A 25,788-nucleotide genomic window follows, 5' to 3' on the forward strand; every position below is an offset into this window, starting at 1 on the left:
ACGATTTCAGGCGTGGATCCAAGAGGGTGTCCTGGACATCATGGACCTCCCCTGCAAACAACATTTTACTAAAAGACTTTTTACTTTCTAAGACAAGAACATAACACACCACGGAGGAACTGAAATGTGTAGATGTGATGCTGAGATTGAAACGTCCCCTTTTGAACATTTATACAAGACTGTGCTTAAACTGAGACACAATATTTTCAGCGCAACGCAATCTGACTTTCAGAAATCCCTACAAAAGAACGGCCCTGACTAACATTAACCTATGCGTTTCACAAATCGTTAACCTCACAAAAATCTTGGTTACTCGAACTACTGCAATACAGCGAGCGCTACTACTGCCAGCTAAATAAAAGATTCAAACTACGGAAGGCACTAACTACTGATAGGCATAGTTAGCAAATGAAAGATTTTAATAGAGAACAAACAATGTATTTACCTTAATAGTCATAATTGACATCCAATCTTACAAATTTCAAATCTCCGCCATCTCTCTCTCCACATCCACCACTGCTGGCGGCTCACCTCCAACTGTGCAATAGAGTTGTGGCGATTCGTGAATGAGTCGTTCATTTGAACGACTCTAAATAAAGAATCGTAAGAATCGAATCATGATACTGACGAATCGTCGTTCAAAAGAATCGTAAGAACGATTGTGTGTTTCCGAGTAGTGACGATTCCAAGTTCCAACGATTCATCGATTCTTAGTACGCTATGCTTCGAAGGCAACTTCCGAATCACGCCGAGTCGTGCCGAATGATTACGGCCGCCAGATGGCAGTCAAGTAGAGGACGCGTGTCAACAAAGCTCGAAACAAACAAACGAATTTCGTGGGCCGTAATATTACGCGTGAAAACCAAGGTGACACTTGGCAGTGTCGTCTTCTCATGTAAATAGTTGTGCCAGTGGCAAGTTCTCAGACAAATTAAAAGCAAAATACCTATGCTTCGTATTTAGACGACATGAAAGTTAAGCTAAATTTGCCTTGTGGAAGGGCTGTCAGCTGCGTTATGAATTGCAAGAGTGATATGGACTTGGAAAGACATCTTAGCACAGAAAAACATAGGATGATATGAGCCAAATCACGTCTGCCTCACTGCTAGATTTTGTTACTATAAAACAGACGTCCGTAGTTAGATACGTTCAAGCCACAAAACCAAACTGGCATACCACGTAATTTTGCACCACCTTTCGCACAAATCGACTCCTCTTTCCTGGCATACTGAAATAAAACAATAGATGCAATCAAATTAAACGTGACGTATAAATCGGGAATCACACTTGTAACGTCATTTGCAAGTTTACTCATAAATAAACTATTTATGGCATATATTATCATGACACAGTTCGATTCTAACCCCATCGACAATTTCAGACATGTCCTGCCATCTGTGAGTAAGATGTAGAACTTTTTGCATTCCGTAAGAATCGTGCCATCGCAGACTAGAATGAATCGTGAACGAATCGTAGGAATCGATTCGCAATGTGAGATTGAGTCGTAGGAATCGAATCGGGAAAAAGAATCGTGTTGCCCAACTCTACTGTGCAACGCTTCGCGCTGTTAACATCCAGCTGCCGCTGCCCAACACTACAATGGCAGACAACAATGCAAACTAGCCACAGACTGCACACAGCACAGCCAGTGATTTTCGTACAGAGCGCTACGTAACGTTGCCAATAAGAAAACATAAACAGCCTACTTACAAGATAAACAAATGATTACAATTTCAGAAAAATTGAACGAGAAAGGGCTTTACAAATTGAGCAAGTCAATAACGCGTTGGTCCACCTCTGGCCTTTATGCAAGCTGTTATTCGGCTTGCCTCTGATTGACGGAGTTGTTCGATGTCCTCCTGAGAGATATCATACGAAATTCTGTCCAACTGCCGAGCTGGATCTTCGAAATCAAGAGCTGGGTGCAGGGGCTGTTCGTAATGCTCCAAACGTTCTCGTCAGGGGCGACTTTTCTGGCCAAAGTAGCGTTTGACAAGCATGAAAACAAGCAGTAGAAACTGTCGCTGTGTGCAGACAGGTATTGTCTTGCAGAAATGCAAGCCTAGGCTGCTTTCCCATCGCCGTCTGGGGCGTCTCCAGACACGTGTTCGCTGGTCACCAGGTCTCAGTTCGAAGCGGGACTCATTACTGAAGACAATTTTGCTCCTGTGAATGAGACTCCAGGTCCAAGACGTGTCTGGTGACGCCTCCAGACAGCACTAGGATACCAACCTGACTGTCGCCCTCCATACGGCCTGACAGCCAGCAGTGGTGGTCTGCAGCGTCCTTTCTTTTCGTATGGGGTCCCGGGTTCGATTCCCGGCGGGGTCAGGGATTTTCACCTGCCTCGAGATGACTGGGTGTCTGTATTGTCCTCATCATTTCATCATCATTCATGAAAGTGGCGAGTCTGGACTGAGCAAAGGTTGGGAATTTGTACGGGCGCTGATAAACGCGCAGTTGAGCGCCCCACAATCCAAACATCATCATCATCTTTCTTTTCATAGCAGGACCCTGTTGGTTGTCATCCACGGAACCTTCACAGCACAGCGCTACGTCGACGATATTTTACCCTCTGTTTTGTTGCCTTTAATTCCAAGCCAACCTGCACTCACATTCCAGCAAGATAATTCCCGCCCACGCGCGACGAGAGCTTCTATCGCTTGTCTTCGTGCTTGCCAGACCCGATCTTGGCCACCAAGGTCGTCAGATCTCTTCACAATTGAGAACGTTTGGAGCTCTCTAAGCAGGAACCTCCTATCAGTTCGGGATTTTCATTATGTAACGCGCCAGTTGGGCAGAATTTGGCACGATATCCGCCAACTCTGTCAAACAGTACCAAGCCGAATAATTGCTTGTATAAGGGCCAGAGGTGGACCAACGTGGTACTGACGGCTCAATTCGTCAAGACGTTTCTCTCGAATAAATCATACGATTTTTCTGAAACTGTAATCATTTGTTTGTGTGTACACATACATCACATCTATCGATTTAAGTCCCATTCGGGTTATTCCTTCGTGGTGTGTCTTTTTGTCTTGGGGCGTACTTTTTTCAGCTAATTTTTGGAAAGTGAAGTAGCTTGGAAACTAAGTGTCAAAACTGACAGTTCTAAAAAAAAACGCAAGTTTCGTTTAATGAACCATACTCTTGGCTTGCTCCCCGGAGGATTAGTTCATGTGGATTGGTTCGCGGTCTCACTAGACGCAGGGAAAAGCGTTCATTCACATCCTGACTACACCTGGTGCCGACGACAGATCCGAAACGGTCGACGAGTCCACATATAGAACCGGAGGACCACACCAAGTTGAATAAGGCGAGACGGAAGGGGACGGAGAATTCACTAGGAAAATAAAATAGTAGAAGGCGGAAACGACACAAAGGTAACAGCATTTCCTCACTTACATTCTCGTGTAGCCGTAGTGTGTAAACCTGTGTTCCTAGTTCTACTGCTAAGCGGAAAGCTGATAACGCTGCGTGCATAATGTCATTTCATTCCGTTTAAATTATAAAGGTGTGATAGTTTGTTACTATTATAATTCTTAACTCAATTGCGTCGTACAAACTTTTCTCAAATACGAAGGGTGTTCAATAAGTAATGCAAAACATTTTTTTTGTGAAAGCAGTTTGTTTTATTCAGGATTCCAAAACACCATACGATTCCCCACTCCTTTGGCTACAAAACCGTATTTTTCAACGTAATCTCCGTTCAATACGACGTCTTACACACCTTACTAGGAGGACACGTATGACCGGATGGTAGCAGTCTACTGGTCGAGGTCTGAGCCAACGTCTTGCTGCATCTATAACCTCCCAATTATGAGCGTACTGCTTCCTGCGAAGTGAATCCTTCGTTGGGCCAAACAGATGGATGTCGGAAGGTGCGAGCTCCGGGCTGTAGGGTGGAAGAGAAAAAAAAATTCCAATAAAGTTTTCTGAGTTCTTTTCGGGTGCGAAAACTTGTTTGAGTCCAGCTGTGCAACGAGGTGTTTGGTTGTGATCCGTCGACCACCTCGAATGAGAGTATCTGCACACTGAGTGTTTGAACGTTCCAACGTTGCAGTAGTCAAAGCTGTGTGCTGCCGGCCGGCCGGCCGGCACGCGGGAGATGGGACAGGTTTGCGCTCGACGACTCACTGTGCTTTTGTTCACTGTCAGGTCACCGTAGGCATTCTGCAGGCGCCCATTAATATCTGCGATGCTCTAATTTTCCGCCAAGAGAAACTCAATGACAAGTCTCTGCTTGAAACGTACCTCCGCTACAGATGCCATTTTCAAGGCTACTTAATAGGGCTGCCACCTGACGGAACTTCATGAAACTATAGGGGCTGAAGCGGAGATATTCCACGAAGTCCCACACCCAAATTCCGCATTTTTTTCAAACGAAATTGGCCGACAAAAAGAAAGTGTTGCGTTACTTATTGAACGCCCCCTCGTTTTTGGAAAAATGCTTTTCTCTGACTTGTCTGACTTGCAGTTTCTTGGAAAGCATGGTATGTAGCACTGATATAAACAAATTATTATTGTCGTGGTTAATGTATGAGAGCATTTTACATATTTTATTGTTATCATTATTAAAATCTCATGAATCGATGCATCGTTATACTGGCTGTCCCAGGAGAAATGGTCAGTATCCAGAGATATTGCAGGAGAGATGCAGATGAATGATCATCCAAAGCAAAAAATTCTAGTAAACATGCGCTCTACAATGCGTACTTTATGAGCTATGAGCGCTAATTCAGTACAACAGATGTCTTTCACACAAGCGAAGATGAACAAATGCTCATAGTTCTTAAGGTACGCATCCTAGAGCCCATATCTGGTAGAATTTTTTGCTTCGAATGATGGTTCCTGCGATATCCCTGAATTTTGATCATTGTTCCTGAGACACAGTATATTTAGGGGAGGAGGTAAATAAGACAGTGGACCCGCCCCTTCCCTACCCCCAGAACCAACCCCTGAAATCACACACGTTTGTGTGATTTCAGGTGTAACTCGCAATGGACACCTCTGTGAAGAATGAATATCGAAAGTGACCTTATACTTGTATTGCCGTTGCTGATGTGGAAAAGAAGGTAAAATATACTGAAACGCATTGTCTTTTACAATACTGTGGGACCACCTTCAACGGCAGCTACCCACTCCAGTTTGTCTTGTGGAAGTAAAGCTCATTGTAGTAGCGACAAACTTATTCACACGAAACTAGAGAAATTTGGAAATATCTGCCATACTATCTGTCGCAAACTAAACAAAATGTCCAGATAGGACGTACCAACAAAATTTTATAAAACAGTGCCTTTCGCTGTCATTATTTTGGACCAATCTCAGAGCTGGAAAAGTTCATTTCATTCGGCCTTATCAGTCTGCTTAACAGTCATTTCATACGAAAAAGATCGGACGCTTCGTTTCCGATAAAAAGTGCCTTACGATAGGTCTGAAGAACCTTGTATAAATAAAAAAGCAGTTTATCGTAACGACGACGCTTCAGAATATAGGAGAATGACAAACAGCTGCTTTGTAGGACGCCTGTTGAGGGTTCAGTTTGCTGTGATTAGGGTCCAGGGTGGGCGCAATCTGTCGGTGACCCCGTGTCGGTGGCGCGGTGCCTGGGCGATGTATCTCGTTCGTACCACCCCTCACAACAAGACTGGGGCCACAGGGCGCATGCGACAGCAAGTGCCATAAATCACACTCCGAGTGTGCATCGTGAGGCTTCGAACAGATCAGCTGCCGCCCAGTAATCGCGGGGTCACGGCCCATCTGCGGCTGGTAGTTGGCGAGCAATTTGCCTCCATCGAGACCGCTCGCGCTATTGCTTGTGCAAACACACAACCCACTCGAACGGCCGTTCAGTTGACCTACATTGAGACATCACGTAATAATATTACAGTATTCACCTTGAGGTAAAAGATCACTTTCTATGTCAGCTTTCGCTTCAGTAAATGTATAGATTCCGAAGAAATATTCTTTCTTTTTCACTCGTACATACTGCGGTGACATTTCAACATCGTCAATGGCTTCTCTTTATTTGTCTCTGGAACAAGTAAAATCGACATATGAGTTTTCTGGGTGTGGTACTGCATCGTAATGTATAAAACTACTGCTGCTGGAGAAAAGCCAACGATTCGGCCACGGTTGCAGCGGTCCTCTTCTGTTACTGACCGAATAGGCAAACACCTTCGCCGGGTTGGGGTGCAGCCTGTCTTCTATAGTGGTCGCAGGATCCAGGACGTGCTAGGCTCCACTAAGAACCAGGTGGACGCATTACACACTGCAGGCGTGTACAGGGTGGAGTGCGTATGTGGAGAGGCATACATCGGCGAGACTGCCAGGCCAATAGCAACGCCCATTCGGGAACACGTGCGCTATGTTCGTCTAGGGCAACATAACAAATATGCAGTAGCAGAACATCAGCAAGACTGCGGAAAAGAAATAAAATTCAGCGAAGCCTCTGTGTTGGCCAAGCAGCCGGTCATGACGATAAGCAAAACAAGAGAGGCCATCGAAATACTTAAACACCCTAATACCATGAATAGAGAGAATGGACTTAGGCTAGACCTATCTTGGCAGCCAGCAATCAGAGCCCAATAGATCGCACTGTCAACACGAGGCACGAGCACTACCGGCGTGTAACTGCAACACCAACTCAAAGGAAGGCCTCGGCGCTTGTTGGTGACGTCACGTCAGCTAGGTACGGCGAACGACAGGTCTGTTGCAGGCAGAAACGCCTGGGCGTGCTTATCACTGTAAATCTCTTAATTTTGGACAAAAGTTTGGTATTGTTTTGGATTCTGCAGTTTTATTTACATGAAAGATTTTCTTACTATCGTAAAGCTACAAATGAAGATCATAGTTCTGTATTACTGAATCCTGTCGAAACAAACGTAGATCAATATGAGAAGATGCTTTGCCCCATTGCAAGCTTCGGAAATTTTACATTCAAGTAACTATATTTACTTGACCTATTTTGTTATCGAAACTTACCGCAACCCCCTTACAATGAACTCGGTTCTTTTATTTATTTATTTATTTTCGTTTGACATCGTCACTGGAAATGTGAATTAATTTACATGTGTAAATGTCTAACTGTTGCCAGTCATTAGATTACAGTCGTTTTCAACGAAAGGAATTCTAAACAGGAAACAAAATAGCTTCATAGATCGAAAATACTGCTGAGCTTAAACTTTTTTAAACAAGCACATTAGAAAAGATAAATATTCCCCTCTTGCAACTGAAAGGAAAACCTTAATAAGATAAAAAAAAATTTATTTGACAAAACAAGTATCTCTCTTTTGCCTCTTCTTCTGTCCCTCACCCCCTCCCCCAACGTCTACAATCGCAAGATATTTCATTAACATTCAGTGCTCCTCACCCCATAGTCAACCAAGATACCTAAAGAAGAGCACCAATATGTTCACAGTTTCTTGTAAAAGCAACCCAGTACAAAGGTAACTTCCTCAGATTTACAAATAAGGTAAAGAAGCACGAATTCTGTTACTGCTGGGCCATGAAGTTGTTTTTGTATGTCAATCCTTAAAACAGGTGGAAATTTAAGTTCAGGAGTACACTATTTGTTAAGAAGTGTAATGAATTGCACAATTAATTGATTGTAGAAATCTCTCAGAACAATGTGTGTTGGTCAACTGCAGCCAATAGTTCACATTTTCCTGTGTCAGAGAGGGAGACACCACCATTATGAGTATGCCTGCAACAGACCTGGCGTTCGCCGTGCCTAGCTGACGTGACGTCACGAACAAGCGCCGAGGCCTTCCTTTGAGTCGGTGTTGGTAACTGCCACCGCGCGGCCGACGTCCAGCATTTGGTAAACAGCAGCCAACTTCTCATTCGACGGTGACCACCAATCATGGCACGTAACACAAGAGCCAGTAGACAACAGAGGTTACGTTCTCCCTCCTCCGCAATAACCTATTGAAATGAAGTTCTCTCTCTCCTTCTTCCTTAAGTGACCAATGAACTTTCTTCTAAAATTATGACGTAATGGCATGCGCAGTGAACAGTAACAACAAAATATAAGAGACCCTGCATAGCTAGAAAGCACCAGTAGACCCAGAAGAAGGCCGCTGCAACCGTGGCCGAAACGTTGGTTTTTCTCCAGCAGCAGTAGTTGTATACATTACGCCGTACCATACCCAGAAAACTATTATGTCAACTGACTCTGGCCCCGGAACCCTACGCAATTATAATAACAAGTAAAATGTTACATGAGAATACATAAAAATATTTTTGGGATTATATTCAGAATCGTTTAACAAAATATAGACCTAATTGCACACAGATTATGCTGGCTATTTAACTGTCTGTCATCTGCAGTACAGCTGATATTTAGGTACTCTTTGTCAATATCTCCGGTATTTTCGTTTACATAGAAGTAAACATTGTGGCGTAAAATGAGACTATTTGTGTTTCGGTTTCTTAACGCTTTGTTAACGTCACTAATTTATTTAATCAAGTCAGAGGCATACACGTAGGATTCTATAAATTTACAGATTCTGGAAAGGAAAGAGGAGGAATTTATATGTACACACGGAAAGAAAATTGAAGTCGAACCGTCTTTGCCCAGACATGGACAACTGCTACAGCATTTTCTTGTATCTTGACCAATTCGTCCTCTTTGCAAGAATGAAGGCAACATAAACACTGACACATATGTTTCGTTGACTGTGATTCTACACAATGACACCGTGCTGGTCCTTTTAAGTAATCGTATTTATATAGACTGTCCTTAGATTTGTCACCGCCCTTTCAGTGATCTTCATGTGGTCCAGTCCAAGCTGTGTCGGGTGGTAACCACTCTGCTGGCTTTACTCCTACTTAGAGATGATTTATTTTAGTTGCCCACTGTTTATCCCTCATTTTCATGGCTGATGTCTTCAGTGAAAATGTTGACTTTAAAAAGCTTTTCCTAAGACCTCAACCATGGTCTTGAAGAAGTACGGTCATGCAGTGGGTGTAACTCATTTTCCTCGACTTTCTTTTTTTCGGTATTTGCGGCTGCTTCCTGGAGAACGACAGTTTATGAATAGGAGGCGGTTTCCGATATCCAGTAATCAGCCTTGCAGTTTCATTTAGGGCTACGACTACTTCTTTCGTTTGGGAGTATTTATGCCACACTGGACAGGCATATTCACCAACCTAGAGACAGAGTGCCATAGCAGAAGTACGGACCATCTGGGGCTTAGCAGCCCAATTACTCCAACAAGTTTCCGGATAAATGTTTATCTTACTGCATCTATTAATTATGTTTATCGTTTGTTTAGGGTAATTCAGAACAGTTTAGATAAAATATCCGCATAATGTAGCGCATAAGGAAAACAAACTCGATGCCGGCACATTGCCTACCCCTCTCGAATAACACCAAGTGATCGCCGAGCTTAACGTTTCCATACGACGGACTGATCACCGTCAATACCGTCACATATTCTCGCTCCATTGGACATTGCAGGTAGGTTCGACATTTATTCAGAGCGTTGGCACAAATTCTTTTGATTAGGAACTTGACACCGCCAGTTTCACTACCGAGCTACGAACGGGAGCCTTCCAACTGCTACAGGGATCTGCACCCTATGGACTACTGAAAGGCAAATCGCTCTCCAAAGAACTCAGATACAGGATTAAGAACTGTGCGCAACGAATCTGACGATAGTCCCGGTAAATAGGTCCTGGGGGTTGGGCTTGGCAAAAATCACTGAAGGTGTACTGCTGGAAAAAAGAGATTGACTAACCACTGAACTAAAATCTTGGACCAAATGAATCTACGTTTCTCGTAATCATTCTGTGTGCATATGTCAAGCGTATCACTAACATGAATCTCAATTGGGTACACGACAAAAACAACAGTTAATTAGGACAGATAATGAGATACAAGAAGTATTTCGCAACTTGGCAAAGTTCTTGGACTAGGAATCATGGACTTCAGAAATACGAGGTGCATTCAAGTTCTAAGGCCTCCGATTCTTTTTTCTAATTAACTACTCACCCGAAATCGATGAAACTGGCGTTGCTTCTCGACGTAATCGCCCTGCAGACGTGCACATTTTTCACAACGCTGACGCCATGATTCCATGGCAGCGGCGAAGGCTTCTTTAGGAGTCTGTTTTGACCACTGGAAAATCGCTGAGGCAATAGCAGCACGGCTGGTGAATGTGCGGCCACGGAGAGTGTCTTTCATTGTTGGAAAAAGCCAAAAGTCACTAGGAGCCAGGTCAGGTGAGTAGGGAGCATGAGGAATCACTTCAAAGTTGTTATCACGAAGAAACTGTTGCGTAACGTTAGCTCGATGTGCGGGTGCGTTGTCTTGGTGAAACAGCACACGCGCAGCCCTTCCCGGACGTTTTTGTTGCAGTGCAGGAAGGAATTTGTTCTTCAAAACATTTTCGTAGGATGCACCTGTTACCGTAGTGCCCTTTGGAACGCAATGGGTAAGGATTACGCCCTCGCTGTCCCAGAACATGGACACCATCATTTTTTTCAGCACTGGCGGTTACCCGAAATTTTTTTTTGGTGGCAGTGAATCTGTGTGCTTCCATTGAGCTGACTGGCGCTTTGTTTCTGGATTGAAAAATGGCATCCACGTCTCATCCATTCTTACAACCGACGAAAAGAAAGTCCCATTCATGCTGTCGTTGCGCGTCAACATTGCTTGGCAACATGCCACACGGGCAGCCATGTGGTCGTCCGTCAGCATTCGTGGCACCCACCTGGATGGCACTTTTCGCATTTTCAGGTCGTCATGCAGGATTGTGTGCACAGAACCCACAGAAATGCCAACTCTGGAGGCGATCTGTTCAACAGTCATTCGGCGATCCCCCAAAACAATTCTCTCCACTTTCTCGATCATGTCGTCAGACCGGCTTGTGCGAGCCCGAGGTTGTTTCGGTTTGTTGTCACACGATGTTCTGCCTTCATTAAACTGTTGCACCCACGAACGCACTTTCGACACATCCATAACTCCATCACCACATGTCTCCTTCAACTGTCGATGAATTTCAATTGGTTTCACACCATGCAAATTCAGAAAACGAATGATTGCACGCTGTTCAAGTAAGGAAAACGTCGCCATTTTAAGTATTTAAAACAGTTCTCATGCTCGCCATCTCTGGGACGTATTGACAATGAACGCGGCCTCATTTTAAAACAATGCGCATGTTCCTATCTCTTTCCAGTCCGGAGAAAAAAAATCGGAGGCCTTAGAACTTGAATGCACCTCGTAATTAATATACTAACAACTTAAGTGCGGCAAACATTACCTCTGGTGATTACACAGTGACTGTAGGGAATGGAGACTGGAAAACACACATGCAGCTACTCCCATTCTCCTGGTCGTGTATGAGCCCAGATGAATTTGGTTGATGAAAACCTGATCTTCACTGCTGCGTAAACAGCTGATGCCACCAGATAATCTCACCATAATCGGCGTGTAGAGATGCGAGCCACGTACCGTCCCAATGGCTACCATCGCCACTCGTCAAGCAGCACAAAGGCTGACTGTCAGAGCGAAAGTTTCGCTCACTTCTGCATCTCATCCCTGAAACCTCTAAATTTCCGGTCTTAACTCGGAACGAGCTTACTCTTCGAAATCTTAGCACCAAGTCTTCTCCACCGAGTCCTATCACAATTGTAAGTGAATCTCCACCGCGTCTCCTGTCCTTGCTCTGAGCAGTGTCCGCGCCACAAATCACACAAACCTCCAAAGGAAAAAAGAGCGCCAAATTCTGGCCATTGAGGTAATTGTTAAGGCGCTATCTGTTCTCCCACCAAAAAACCACTGCAAAATGTTCTCTAATCAGCCGGCTTCCCACCAACGCCGTTTCTAGAACGTTCTACCTAGCTATCCTGCATCATAAATTTCTTTTTTACTGCGCCAGTCTCTTGTTTTCCTGCGTGGAAATGTCCAGAAAGTCTGCTCCTAGTATCCAACTCTAGAATATTTTTTCAGAACGCCCAGTAAAAACACCTCCCACCTTTTGCTGAATAAATCTTCATACCACCACGGATCGTATCACGCTGACACAACCTGCTTTCTCCGGGAGACCGAACTCGCATAAACATAGCTGAATATCTTCGTTTACCTCGGTGCAGCAGGAAACAGAAATCTGTTAAAACTGCTTCCCATTCCACCTGCTTTCCGAGAAGTCAATGGGCTGAGCACAGTGCCCTATGCGAAGCGAGCTTTGACTGACCTTGGCCTTGGTTCTAAAACGGCCATTGACTTACTGCAGACCACTCTCTCCACTTATCATCGCTTTCTTTGCGGGACCCATGCGGCGTGCACAGTCTTCCTACAGCTCATGGTAACAAATTTGCGAGTCCACCAGAACGGCGTTCAGCAGAAAAATGCTGGTCGGCAACTCCCCAGATCAAGGCTCACAAGTGACATTCACTGTTCCGCGCGAACAAGTTCCCAGTCACAATAGAGAACTGTTCCGCGTGTCCAAGTTCTCAGTCAGAATAGAGAAGGTGTTTTCTTTCTTTTTAGTCATCAGCCCTCTGACTGGTTGGACGCGACCCGTCACGAATTCCTCTAAAATGGTTCAAATGGCTCTGAGCACTATGGGACTTAACTGCTGAGGTAATCAGTACCCTAGAACTACGTCCCCTTAGAACTACGTAAACCTAACTAACGTAAGGACATCACACATATCCATGCCCGAGGCAGGATTCGAACCTGCGAACGTAGCGGTCGCGCGGTTCCAGACTGTAGCCCCTAGAACCGCTCGGCCACTCCGGCCGGCACGAATTCCTCTCCTGTGCCAACCTCTTCATCTCAGAGTAGCACTTGCAACCTGCGTTCTCAATTATTTGCTGGATGTTCTCCAATCTGTGCCTCCCTCTAAAGCTTCCTCTAGTGCCGTGGAAGTTACTCGCTGATGTCTTAACGTAGGTCATATCATTTGGTTCCTTTTCTTGTCAATGTTTTCCATATATTATTTCCTCTCCGATTCTGCGCAGAATCTCCTCATTCCTTAACTTATCACTCCGCCTAATTTTCAACATTCATCTGTAACGCCACATCTCAAATGCTTAGATTCTCTTCTTTTCCGGCTTTCCTTGAGTCCAAGTTTCACTACCATACAATGCTGTGCTCCAAACATACATCCTCAGAAATTTCTTTCTTAAATTGAGGCCTACGTTTGATACCAGTAGACTTCTCTTCGCCAGGAATGCCCTTTTGGCCAATGATAGTCAGTGTTTGATTCCTTGCCCCGTCTGTCAATGGTTATTTTCCTGCCTACGCAGCAGAATTCCTTAACTTCATCTATCTCTTGACCGTCAATCCTAATGTTAAGTTTCTCGCTGTTCTCATATCTGCTACCCCTAAATACTTTGTTCTTGAGACTGCTCTCAATCCATATTCTGTACTCATTAGACTGTTCATTCCATTCAGCAGATCCTGCAATTCTCCTTTCACTCACGCTAGCAATGTCAGCGGTGAATCTCATGATTGATATCCTTTCATCTTGAATTTCAATTCCACTCTTGAACCTTACTTTTATTTACATCATTGCTTCTTCGACGTACCGATTGAACAGTAAGGACGAAAGACTACATCTCTGTCTTACACCCTTTTTAATATAAGCACCAGCCGGCCGCGGTGGTCTAGTGGTTCTGGCGCTGCAGTCCGGAACCGCGGGACTGCTACGGTCGCAGGTTCGAATCCTGCCTCGGGCATGGGTGTGTGTGATGTCCTTAGGTTAGTTAGGTTTAAGTAGTTCTAAGTTCTAGGGGACTTATGACCTAAGATGTTGAGTCCCATAGTGCTCAGAGCCATTTTTAGCCAATATAAGCACCTCGTTCTTGGTTTTCCACTCTAATTATTCCCTCTTGGCCCTTGTACATGTTGTATCTTACCCGTCTGTCCATGTAGCTTACCCTCGTTTTCCTCAGAATTTCGAACATCTTAAACCATTTCACATTGTCGAACACTAGGTCGACAAGTCCTGTTAACGTGTCTTGATTTTTCTTTAGTCTTGCTTCCATCTGCATCCGCGACGCTAGAACTGCCTATCTTGTTCCTTTACCTTTCCTAAGGCCAACTGATCGTCATCTAACACATCCTCAATTATGTTTTCCATTCTTCTTTATATTACTCTTGCGAGCAGCTTGAATGCATGCTGATTGTCCTATAATTTTCGCACTTATCAATTCTTGCAGTCTCAGAATTGTGTGAATGATAGTTTTCCGATAGTTAGATGGTATATCGCCAGACTCATACATTCTACACACGAACGAGGGTAGTCGTTTTCTTGCCACTTCTCACGATGATTTTAGAAAATCTGATGGAATGTTATCTATCCCTCCTGCCGTATTTGACGTTAAGTCTTCCAAAGCACTTTTAAATTCTGATTCTAATACTTGATGCTCTATCTCTTCTATATGGACTCGACTCCTGTTTCACCTTCTATCACATCAGACAAGTCTCCCCCGCATAGAGGTCTTCAGTGTACTCTTTCCACCTTTCTGCTCTCTCCTCTGCATTTAATAGCGGAATTCCTATTGCACTCTTGATGTTACGAACCTTGTTTTTAATTTCACCAAAGATTGTTTTGGCTTTTTTGGATCCTGAGTCAGTCCTTACGATAGTCATTTATATTCGATTTCTCCACATTTTTCGTGCAGCCATTTTGCCGTAGCTACCCTGCACTACCATTTTACTTCGTTTCTAAGCGACTTTTAGTCCTGTACTTCTGAATTTCCCTGATCATCTTTGTACTCCCTTCTTTCATCGATCAACTGAACTATTTCTTCTGTTATCCATGGTTTCTTCGCAGTTACCTTTTTTGTTTTCCCTTCCAAATTCTGTGATTGCTATTTTTAGAGATGTCCATTCCTCTTCAACTTAAATGCCTATTGAGCTATTCCTTATCGCAGTATCTACAGCCTTCTTAGGTTAGAGGGTCTCAGGAAACAACAGAAAGGGAGTCCGTCTAAAAGAGAGCAGGTAAAACACAGTAAGGTACTTGTAGAAACGATCGGTATTGTAGTTGTAAATTGTCATAACCAAATTTAAAAGAACGCAAAATCCCCAAGATTGGCAAAATTTTGCAGAAGTTCGAAATATAGTGCGTACTTCAATGCGAGATGCTTTTAATAATTGCCACAACGAAACCCTGTCTCGGAATCTGGCAAAAATCCAAAAGAGTTTCAGGTCATATATAATGCTCACCAGTGGCATGGCGCAATCAGTACCTTCACTGCGCGACAACAAAGATGAAGTCACTGATGACAGTGTCACTAAAGCAAAGTTATTATACACGGTTTTCCGAAACTCCTTCACGAAAGAAGACGAAGTGAATATTCCTGTATTCCAATCAGGAACAACTGCCAAGATGAGAAACATAGAAATAGATAGCCTCGGTATAGCAAAACAGCTTAAATCACTTAATAAAGGCAAAGCCTCCGGTCCAGACTGTATATCAGTCAGGTTCCTTTCATAGTACGCTGATACAATAGCTCCATATTTAGCAATTATTTACAGCCGCTCGCTCACAGAAAGTTCCGTACCTAAAGACTGGAAAATTGTTCAAGTCACACCAGTACCCAAAAAGGGAAATAGGAGTAATCCGCTGAATTACAGGACCGTATCGCTAACGTCGATTTGCCATAGGCTTTTGGAACATAAACCTTGTTTGAAAATTATGAATTACCTCGAAGAAAAAGATTTATTGACACATAGTCACCACGGATTCAGAAACATGGTACTTGTGAAACACAACTAGCTCTTTATACTCATGAAGTAATGAGTGCTATCGACAGGGGATGTCAAATTGACTCCATATTTTTAGATTTTCAGGGGCTTTCGACACCTTCCTCACAAGTGTCTTCTAACCAAACTGCGTGCCTATGGAATATCGCCTCAGCTGTGCGACTGGATTCGTGATTTCCTATCAGAAAGGTCACAGTTCGTAGTAATAGACGGGACAGAAGTAATATCCGGCGTTCCTGATCTATATTAACGACGTAGGAAACAATCTGAGTAGCCCTATTAGACTGTTTGGAGATGATGCTGTCATTTACCGTCTTGTAAAATCATCAGATGACCAAAACGAACTGCAAAATGACTTAGTTAAGATATCTGTATGGTGCGAAAAGTGGCAATTGATCCTGAATAAAGAAAAGTGTGAAGTTATTCACATCAGTACTCAAAGAAATCCGCTAAATCTTAATGCACATAGGACAAACATGCAGAAACTTCAAAACCAGATATCCAGAACATCTCAGAGCTTTAAAAAGCAACAGCATATTTGTTGACCACCTTATAGTCCGCAATCACCACCCAACTACAATAGAAACAGACTTAAGAATAATGAAACTCAGCCACAGCCTGTACAGCAAACTGATCATTGAGGAAAACTTCCACATACAAAAGGCTTTAGTAGAAGGAAAACAGCTCATAAATGAATAAACTACACTCTACAAGGGCACACTATTTAACACATTGAAGCAATTTTACAAAAAAATACAACGCAAACAGATAAAGTCTACCCGCCCACCCACACACGCACGCACACACACACACACACACACACACACACACACACACACACAAGCGCGTGCGTGCGCGCGCGCGCACGCGAAAAATGGATACACTACATTCTGCAAACACACGCCATTTTACATAGAAAAGGAACAACATGTAAGAGACAACACAAACAGCTAAGAAGCGTACAGAAAACACACATACACACAAAAAATGTAAGATGTAAACAAAATTCAATTTTGGCGCCGAACTCACTGGTGAACAAATGAACACTGGCTGGGCTGGGACACACAACAACCACAATTACACTGCGTTTTGATGAAGTGCAAAGTTCTTTTACGACCTTATTTGTGAAAATACGTGTTATATTTACGTGTGCATCACGACACCTCACCATGAAGCTGAGAATAAAAGGGCTTGCCACACGAAAACTTAAGTAAAAACGAATATAGGCTTGAAATATCGCTACAAACTAATTTACGTTTTGAGCATAAAATGAGAGGTTAACTCCAAACAAAATTTCTCATCGGCATCGTTTGGTTGCAGATGACAAGCTACCTGTAATAAATAATACACAAGTGGTCCTGAAAAGTCATGCACCTCAAGTGTAAAGGTACTAACAAAAAGAAACTATTTGTTGTTTGAACTAAATATCCATATAATTTTGTAATCATTTAGTTAAAACGTTCACATTACAGATTAAATAAAACGGAAACCCACTGATGATGGCACAGTGATGCTGAAACATGTTTGGGAACTTGGAAAAAATGGTGTTTTGTATAACTGGCGGACCTTACAACCTACAATTTTAACTTCAAACACGGTAAACACAAGGAGCTTTAAATCCTAATGATGAATAAATCTTAAGGCTGTAAATGAACTAAATACTTAGGTATTACAATTATAAATAACCTAAGTTGGAACGACAGCATAGATAATGTTGTGGGTAGAGCAAACCAAAGACTGTAATTCATCGGCAGAACACTTAGAAGGTGCAACAGATCTACTGAAGAGACTGCTTACACTACACTTATCCGCCCTATTCTGGAGTATTGCTATGCGGTGTGAGATCCGTACCAGGTGGGACTGACGGATGATATTTAAAAAGTTCAAAGAACGGCGGCTCGTTTTGTACTATCGTGAAACAGGGGAGATAGTGCCACAGACATGATACGTGAATTGGAGTGGCAATCATTAAAACAAAGGCGTTTTTCGTTGCGACGGGATCTTCTCATGAAATTTCAATCACCAGTTTTCTCCTCCGATTGTGAAAACATTCTGTTGGTACCCACCTACATAGGGAGAAATGATCATCACGATAAAATAAGAGAAATCACGGCTCGCACAGAAAAATTTAAGAGCTCGTTTTTCCCGTGCGCCGTTCGAGAATGGAACGACAGAGAGACAGCTGGAAGGTGGCTGACTGAACACCCTGCCAGGCACTTCATTGTGAGTAGCAGAATAATCACGTAGATATAGATGTAGAGAACTTCAAGCGTATCTTTTCATTCCTTAGTACTTCCGTATCCACCTTGTTTGCGCATCGATTCTTCCTAACTAGTCTCTTAAATTTCAACCTACTCTTCATCACTACTAAATTGTCATCTGAGTCTATATATACTCCAGGATAAGCCTTACAATCCAGTATCTGTTTTCGGAATCTCTGTCTGACCATGATGTAATCTAACTGAAATCTTGCCGTATCAGCCTGCCATTTCCAAGTATACCTCCTCCTCTTGTGATTCTTGAAGAGAGTATTCGCTATTACTAGCTGAAATTTGTTACAGAACTCAATTAATCTTTCTCCTCTCTCATTCCTTGTCCCAAGCCCATATTCTCCTGTAACCTTTTCTTCTACTCCTCCCCCTACAACTACGTTCCATTTCCCCATGATTATTAGATTATCATCTTCCTTTACATACTGAACTACCCGCTCAATAACCTCATGTAGTTTCTGTGGTGTCACCGCCAGACACCACACTTGCTAGGTGGTAGCTTTAAATCGGCCGCGGTCCATTAGTACATGTCGGACCCGCGTGTCGCCACTGTCAGTAATTGCAGACCGAGCGCCACCACACGGCAGGTCTAGAGAGACGTACTAGGACTCGTCCCAGGTGTACGACGACTTCGCTAACGACTACACTGACGAAGCCTTTCTTTCATTTGCCGAGAGACAGTTAGAATAGCCTTCAGCTAAGTCCATGGCTACGACCTAGCAAGGCGCCATTAACCATATCTAGAGAGAGTCTCACTTGTATCATCAAGAATGCTGTATACAAATGATGGATTAAAGTTAAGTATTCCATCCTCTACGTACTTTTCTTTATAGCATTCATTACGTATCCTGTTTCAGACCTAACGCCAGCCGGCGTGTGTAAACGCGTGCCTTTCGGTTACCCGTCACTGTGGACTGGCTGTCTTGTCAGTCCACTACAATTTCTCTCTATCTTCACTTCAGCTTGCGACGTTGCCTTGTATATCTGAACTATCGTTTTATGTGTTGGTTTGCTGTCGAGTCTGATAAGAACAACCCTATCACTGAATCGTTCATAGTAACTGACTCTCTGCCCTACCTTTCTATTGCCGGCCGAAGTGGCCGAGCGGTTCTAGGCGCTACAGTCTGGAACCGCGCGACCGTTACGGTCGCAGGTTCGAATCCTGCCTCGGGCATGGATGTGTGTGATGTCCTTAGGTTAGTTAGATTTAAGTAGTTCTAAGTTCTAGGGGACTGATGACCTCAGATGTTGAGTCCCATAGTGCTCAGAGTCATTTTTTTAACCTACCTTTCTATTAATATTGAATCCTACTCCAGTTATACCATTTTCTGCTGCTTTTCGGGTATTTTAGCTTCCCTACCACGTTCAAACTTCTGACATTCCACGTCCCGACTCGTAGAACGTTTTCCTTTCGTTGGTTAGTCAATCTTCTTCTCATGGTCAGCTCGTTCTTGGCAGTCCCTTCCTGGAGATCCGAATGGGGGACTATTCCGGAATCTTTTGCCAATGGAGAGATCATCAAGACACTTTTTCAATTAGAGACCACAAGTCCTGTAGATAAAAATTATGTGTCTTTAATGCAGTGATTTTCATTGTCTTCTGCATCCTCATGCCGTTGATCATCGCTGAACTTTCCGTCTTTAGGGTCAGTTCCCCAGGGGCAAGAGTATGACCTGAACCTCTATCCGCTCCTTCGCCCTCTTTGACAAGGCCTTTGGAAGGTTCAAGTTAACTTCATATGCCGAAAGCCTTCGGCCGCCATTGCTGATGATTTTTATTCAAAATTTAGGCGGTGGCTGGGGTTGAACCCCTTAAGCGAGGACATTTTGGTTACTGGTTAAATACGCTACCCCTAGATCATAGATGAAGGCCGATAAGCAGAAAAAATTGCTTTGCCTTTCCAACCACTGACATTATTGTTGTAGTTAGCAACCAGAATAAAATGAATGGTAGAAACGTGATTGCAACTGTGATTAACGGAATTTACGGAATTAAAATGAAATGTCTCCGTCTGGAAACAAACTAACGCCTCTCAATTTCTGCTCCCCTTGTCGGCCAAATACTGGCGCCAGAAACTTCTACCACTTCCAGGATTCGAACCGGCTTAATTTTGAGTCCAGTGTCACTGCACAGAGTTGCATTGGCGTTCTCAGCCAAAGAGGCCCATGATGTAATGCCAATCTGATTAATATGTGGATACATATATGCTGAACCGTGTGATCAGAAGATAAAAATCCAATAAATTTGGAGGTCCAGATTCACAGTATGCCGCCACGCTGAGTGTAATCCGTTAAATTCGGTGGCTTCATGTTGCGGACAGATATCGTGTACGGAAAATGTATGAAATCAGTTGTAAAGAGAACAAATGGGTGACTTAGAGTTATTGGGAAAATTGTGAGAAAGTGTTGTGGATATGCATTCGTGAGCGCATTCGATCCAGTCATGATAATTGCAGATATCGAAGAAATCCAAAGCGTCTTCTCATGTTTCCCGCATAGATTGGCTGCTGAATAATTTGAATCATTTAAAGTTTTATTTAAATTTGGATTACATATTTTATCAAAGTATCTTTCCTATACTCGTTGGGGAATGCACCAACAGAGAGATACCGAACTGCAGTTTGGGTAAATTACAAGCACTATGGATTGCGGTAGCTTACCTTTCGAACATGTACGATATGTCCAATGCATCATTACAGTAATAGGCAACTATTTTAGGCGTATCTTCTGATTGGTTTGTTGAGAGCCGCCACAAATTCCTCTTCCTTACCAACAGCTACATACCTCTGTTTTCCCATACATTTTTTACCCTCTACGCCTCCATCTAGTACCGTGGAAATTATTCTGTGGTGTCTTATCACACGTCTCACGAGCCTGTCCCTTCCTGTCAATGTTTTCTGTGCCTCATTCTTTACCTAATCAATAACTGTTATTTTGAACATCCTTCTGTAGCAGCATATGTCAAATGTTTCGATTCCATTCTTTTACGGTTTCCCACTGTCCAAGATTCACTTCTATACAACGCTGTGCGCCAAACGTATATCCTCACAAAAGTTCTTCATTAAATGAAAAAAGATGTTTGATACTAGTAGGCTTCTTTTGGCCAGGAATGGTTTCTTTACGTGTGCTAGTCTGCTTTTTGTGTCCTTCTGGCTGTGTCTGTTGTGTGTTATTTTTGCTTCCAAGGTAGCACAATTTCTTCACTTCATTTACACTCCTGGAAATGGAAAAAAGAACACATTGACACCGGTGTGTCAGACCCACCATACTTGCTCCGGACACTGCGAGAGGGCTGTACAAGCAATGATCACACGCACGGCACAGCGGACACACCAGGAACCGCGGTGTTGGCCGTCGAATGGCGCTAGCTGCGCAGCATTTGTGCACCGCCGCCGTCAGTGTCAGCCAGTTTGCCGTGGCATACGGAGCTCCATCGCAGTCTTTAACACTGGTAGCATGCCGCGACAGCGTGGACGTGAACCGTATGTGCAGTTGACGGACTTTGAGCGAGGGCGTATAGTGGGCATGCGGGAGGCCGGGTGGACGTACCGCCGAATTGCTCAACACGTGGGGCGTGAGGTCTCCACAGTACATCGATGTTGTCGCCAGTGGTCGGCGGAAGGTGCACGTGCCCGTCGACCTGGGACCGGACCGCAGCGACGCACGGATGCACGCCAAGACCGTAGGATCCTACGCAGTGCCGTAGGGGACCGCACCGCCACATCCCAGCAAATTAGGGACACTGTTGCTCCTGGGGTATCGGCGAGGACCATTCGCAACCGTCTCCATGAAGCTGGGCTACGGTGCCGCACACCGTTAGGCCGTCTTCCGCTCACGCCCCAACATCGTGCAGCCCGCCTCCAGTGGTGTCGCGACAGGCGTGAATGGAGGGACGAATGGAGACGTATCGTCTTCAGCGATGAGAGTCGCTTCTGCCTTGGTGCCAATGATGGTCGTATGCGTGTTTGGCGCCGTGCAGGTGAGCGCCACAATCAGGACTGCATACGACCGAGGTACACAGGGCCAACACCCGGCATCATGGTGTGGGGAGCGATCTCCTACATGGTGATCGTCGAGGGGACACTGAATAGTGCACGGTACATCCAAACCGTCATCGAACCCATCGTTCTACCATTCCTAGACCGGCAAGGGAACTTGCTGTTCCAACAGGACAACGCACGTCCGCATGTATCCCGTGCCACCCAACGTGCTCTAGAAGGTGTAAGTCAACTACCCTGGCCAGCAAGATCTCCGGATCTGTCCCCCATTGAGCATGTTTGGGACTGGATGAAGCGTCGTCTCACGCGGTCTGCACGTCCAGCACGAACGCTGGTCCAACTGAGGCGCCAGGTGGAAATGGCATGGCAAGCCGTTCCACAGGACTACATCCAGCATCTCTACGATCGTCTCCAAGGGAGAATAGCAGCCTGCATTGCTGCGAAAGGTGGATATACACTGTACTAGTGCCGACATTGTGCATGCTCTGTTGCCTGTGTCTATATGCCTGTGGTTCTGTCAGTGTGATCATGTGATGTATCTGACCCCAGGAATGTGTCAATAAAGTTTCCCCTTCCTGGGACAATGAATTCACGGTGTTCTTATTTCAATTTCCAGGAGTGTACTTCGTGGCCTCCAATATTGATAGTAAGTTTCTCACTAATGTTATTTATGCTGCTTCTCATTATTTTCATCTTTCTTCAGTTTACTCTCAATCTATATTCCATACCTTTTAGACTGTACTTCGTACATCGAGAAATGGTAAATGGTGAAAATGGCGACCATAGACCTGACGATGCCATGCAAAAACTGTGACTGGTGTAGATCTCTGACTGATATTGATTGGAAGTTCTTTATTTGAAAGTGTAATTCATGCCCAAATGTAACCTCTGACTACATTCTCATGCGAACTATTACTGAATATTGTCCCTCAGTCTGGAACCCATACCAACTTTGATAAAAATCGTGGATAAATCAATAGGAGAGCTGGCCATTTCATCATGAGTTCCTTTAGCTGACGCGAGAGTTTCACAGAAATGCTAGTTACTACCAGTGGAAGATGTTATATGCAGACACTGGGCTCACATATATTCTGACAGGTTGTGAGGCGACACGTGTAATCACACACCCGAATGAGACGTGCCTTGTCGATTCAAGTATCAGTTTTTATAGCGGCTACTTTGTGATCCAGTGGAAATCACAAAAAACTAAACTCCACAATAACAGACCATGAAGGCCCAACAGTACCGACCGGTCGCCGTGTCATCCTCAGTCTACAGGCGACACTGGATGCGGGTATGGAAGGGCATGTGGTTCAAATGGCTCTGAGCACTATGGGACTCGACATCTGAGGTCATCAGTCCTCTAGAACTTAGAACTACTTAAACCTAACTAACCTAAGGACATTACACACATCCATGCCCGAGGCAGGATTCGAACGTGCGACCGTAGCAGTCTCGCGGTTCCGGACCGAAGCGCCAGGAACCGCTCGGCCACCGCGGCCGGTGAGGGGCATGTGGTCAGCATACCATTCTCCCGGCAATATGTCAGTTTACGAGACCGGAGCCCCTACTTCTCCATCAAGTAGCTCCTCAATTTGTCTTACAAGGGCTGAGATCCACCCGCTTGCCAACAGCTATCGGCAGACCGGATGGTCCCCGATCCATGTGCTAGCACAGCCCGACAGCGCTTAACTTCGGTGATCTGACGGGACTACCGTTAAATAATTAATTTCATCACAATTCCTTATTGTTATACCGTAGTCTAGAATTTATATGCAAGTAATACGCTTATTGTAGCGAAGTTATAATGGGCTATAGCTTCTTTGAATAACGTACACCGTATTTATGTTAGGTGCGTGGATGTATCCATAAATAAATGTTCTTTTCATCATGATTACTTATTACACCTCATCAAGAATGTAACACAATTATTGTTCCTTTCCGCAAAAACATATTTACATGTTTCGTTGTAGCGTTGAAAGTGCTTGGTAGAAGATTAGTAAAATAATGACGTAACTCGAATGAAATAGAATGAAATTTTCACTCTACAGCGGAGTGTGCGCTGATATGAAACTTCCTGGCAGATTAAAACTGTGTGCCGGATCGAGACTCGAACTCGGGACCTTTGCCTTCCGCGGGCAAGTGCTCTACCAACTGAGCTACCCAAGCACGACTCACGCCCCGTCCTCACAGCTTCACTTCTGCCAGTACCTCGTCTCCTACCTTCCAAACTTTACAGAAGCTCTCCTGCGAACCTGCAGAACTAGCACTCCTGAAAGAAAGGATATTGCGGAGACATGGCTTAGCCACAGCCTGGGGGATGTTTCTAGAATGAAATTTCCACTCTACAGCGGAGTGTGCGCTGATATGAAACTTCCTGGCAGATTAAAACTGTGTGCCGGACCGAGACTCGAACTCGGGAACTTTGCCTTTCGCGGGCAAGTGCTCTACCAACAGGAGAGTTTCTGTAAAGTTTGGAAGGTAGGAGACGAGGTACTGGCAGAAGTGAAGCTGTGAGTACGGAGCGTGAGTCGTGCTTGGGTAGCACAGTTGGTAGAGCACCTGCCCGCGAAAGGCAAAGGTCCTGAGTTCGAGTCTCGGTCTGGCACACAGTTTTAATCTGCCAGGAAGTCTCGAATGAAATACATTGCAGACTTTTAGTCCACCAGCTTAGCCGGTTGCGCTACGAGGTGCATTCAAGTTCTAAGGCCTCCGATTATTTTCTCCGGACTGGAAAGAGATAGAAACATGCACATTGTTTTAAAATGAGGCTGCGTTCATTGTCAATACGTCCCAGAGATGGCAGCATCGTACGGCAGATGGAATTTTACCGCCAGCGGCGGGAATGAGAACTGTTTTAAATATTTAAAATGGCGACGTTTTCCTTACTTGAACAGCGTGCAATCATTCGTTTTCTGAATTTGTGTGGTGTGAAACCAATTGAACTTCATCGACAGTTGAAAGAGACATGTGGTGATGGAGTTATGGATGTGTCGAAAGTGCGTTCGTGGGTGCGACAGTTTAATGAAGGCAGAACATCGTGTGACAACAAACCTAAAAAACCTCGGGCTCCCACAAGCTGGTCTGACGACATGATCGAGAAAGTGGAGAGAATTGTTTTGGGGGATCGCCGAATGACTGTTGAACAGATCGCCTCCAGAGTTGGCATTTCTGTGGGTTCTGTGCACACAATCCTGCATGACGACCTGAAAATGCGAAAAGTGTCATCCAGGTGGGTGCCACGAATGCTGACGGACGACCACATGGCTGCTCGTGTGCCATGTTGCCAAGCAATGTTGACGCGCAACGACAGCATGAATGGGACTTTCTTTTCGTCGGTTGTGACAATGGATGAGACGTGGATGCCATTTTTCAATCCAGAAACAAAGCGCCAGTCAGTTCAATGGAAGCACACAGATTCACCACCACCAAAAAAATTTCGGATAACCGCCAGTGCTGAAAAAATGATGGTGTCCATGTTCTGGGACAGCGAGAGCGTAATCCTTACCCATTGCGTTCCAAAGGGCACTTCGGTAACAGGTGCATCCTACGAAAATGTTTTGAAGAACAAAGTCCTTCCTGCACTGCAACAAAAACGTCCGGGAAGGGCTGCGCGTGTGCTGTTTCACCAAGACAACGCACCCGCACATCGAGCTAACGTTACGCAACAGTTTCTTCGTGATAACAACTTTGAAGTGATTCCTCATGCTCCCTACTCACCTGACCTGGCTCCTAGTGACTTTTGGCTTTTTCCAACAATGAAAGACACTCTCCGTGGCCGCACATTCACCAGCCGTGCT

The 25,788-nt window shown here is 44.4% G+C and overlaps 1 protein-coding gene across 1 annotated transcript in view; it reads left to right on the plus strand.

Annotated features, from left to right (window-relative positions):
• The window catches only part of LOC126190740 (cartilage oligomeric matrix protein), a 428,170-nt gene that overhangs the window by 141,054 nt on the left and 261,328 nt on the right, over positions 1-25,788 (plus strand). The window lies entirely within an intron of this gene.

The sequence above is a fragment of the Schistocerca cancellata genome, chromosome 6 (assembly GCF_023864275.1).
Source record: "Schistocerca cancellata isolate TAMUIC-IGC-003103 chromosome 6, iqSchCanc2.1, whole genome shotgun sequence".
In the NCBI taxonomy this organism is placed as follows: Eukaryota; Metazoa; Arthropoda; class Insecta; order Orthoptera; family Acrididae; genus Schistocerca; species Schistocerca cancellata.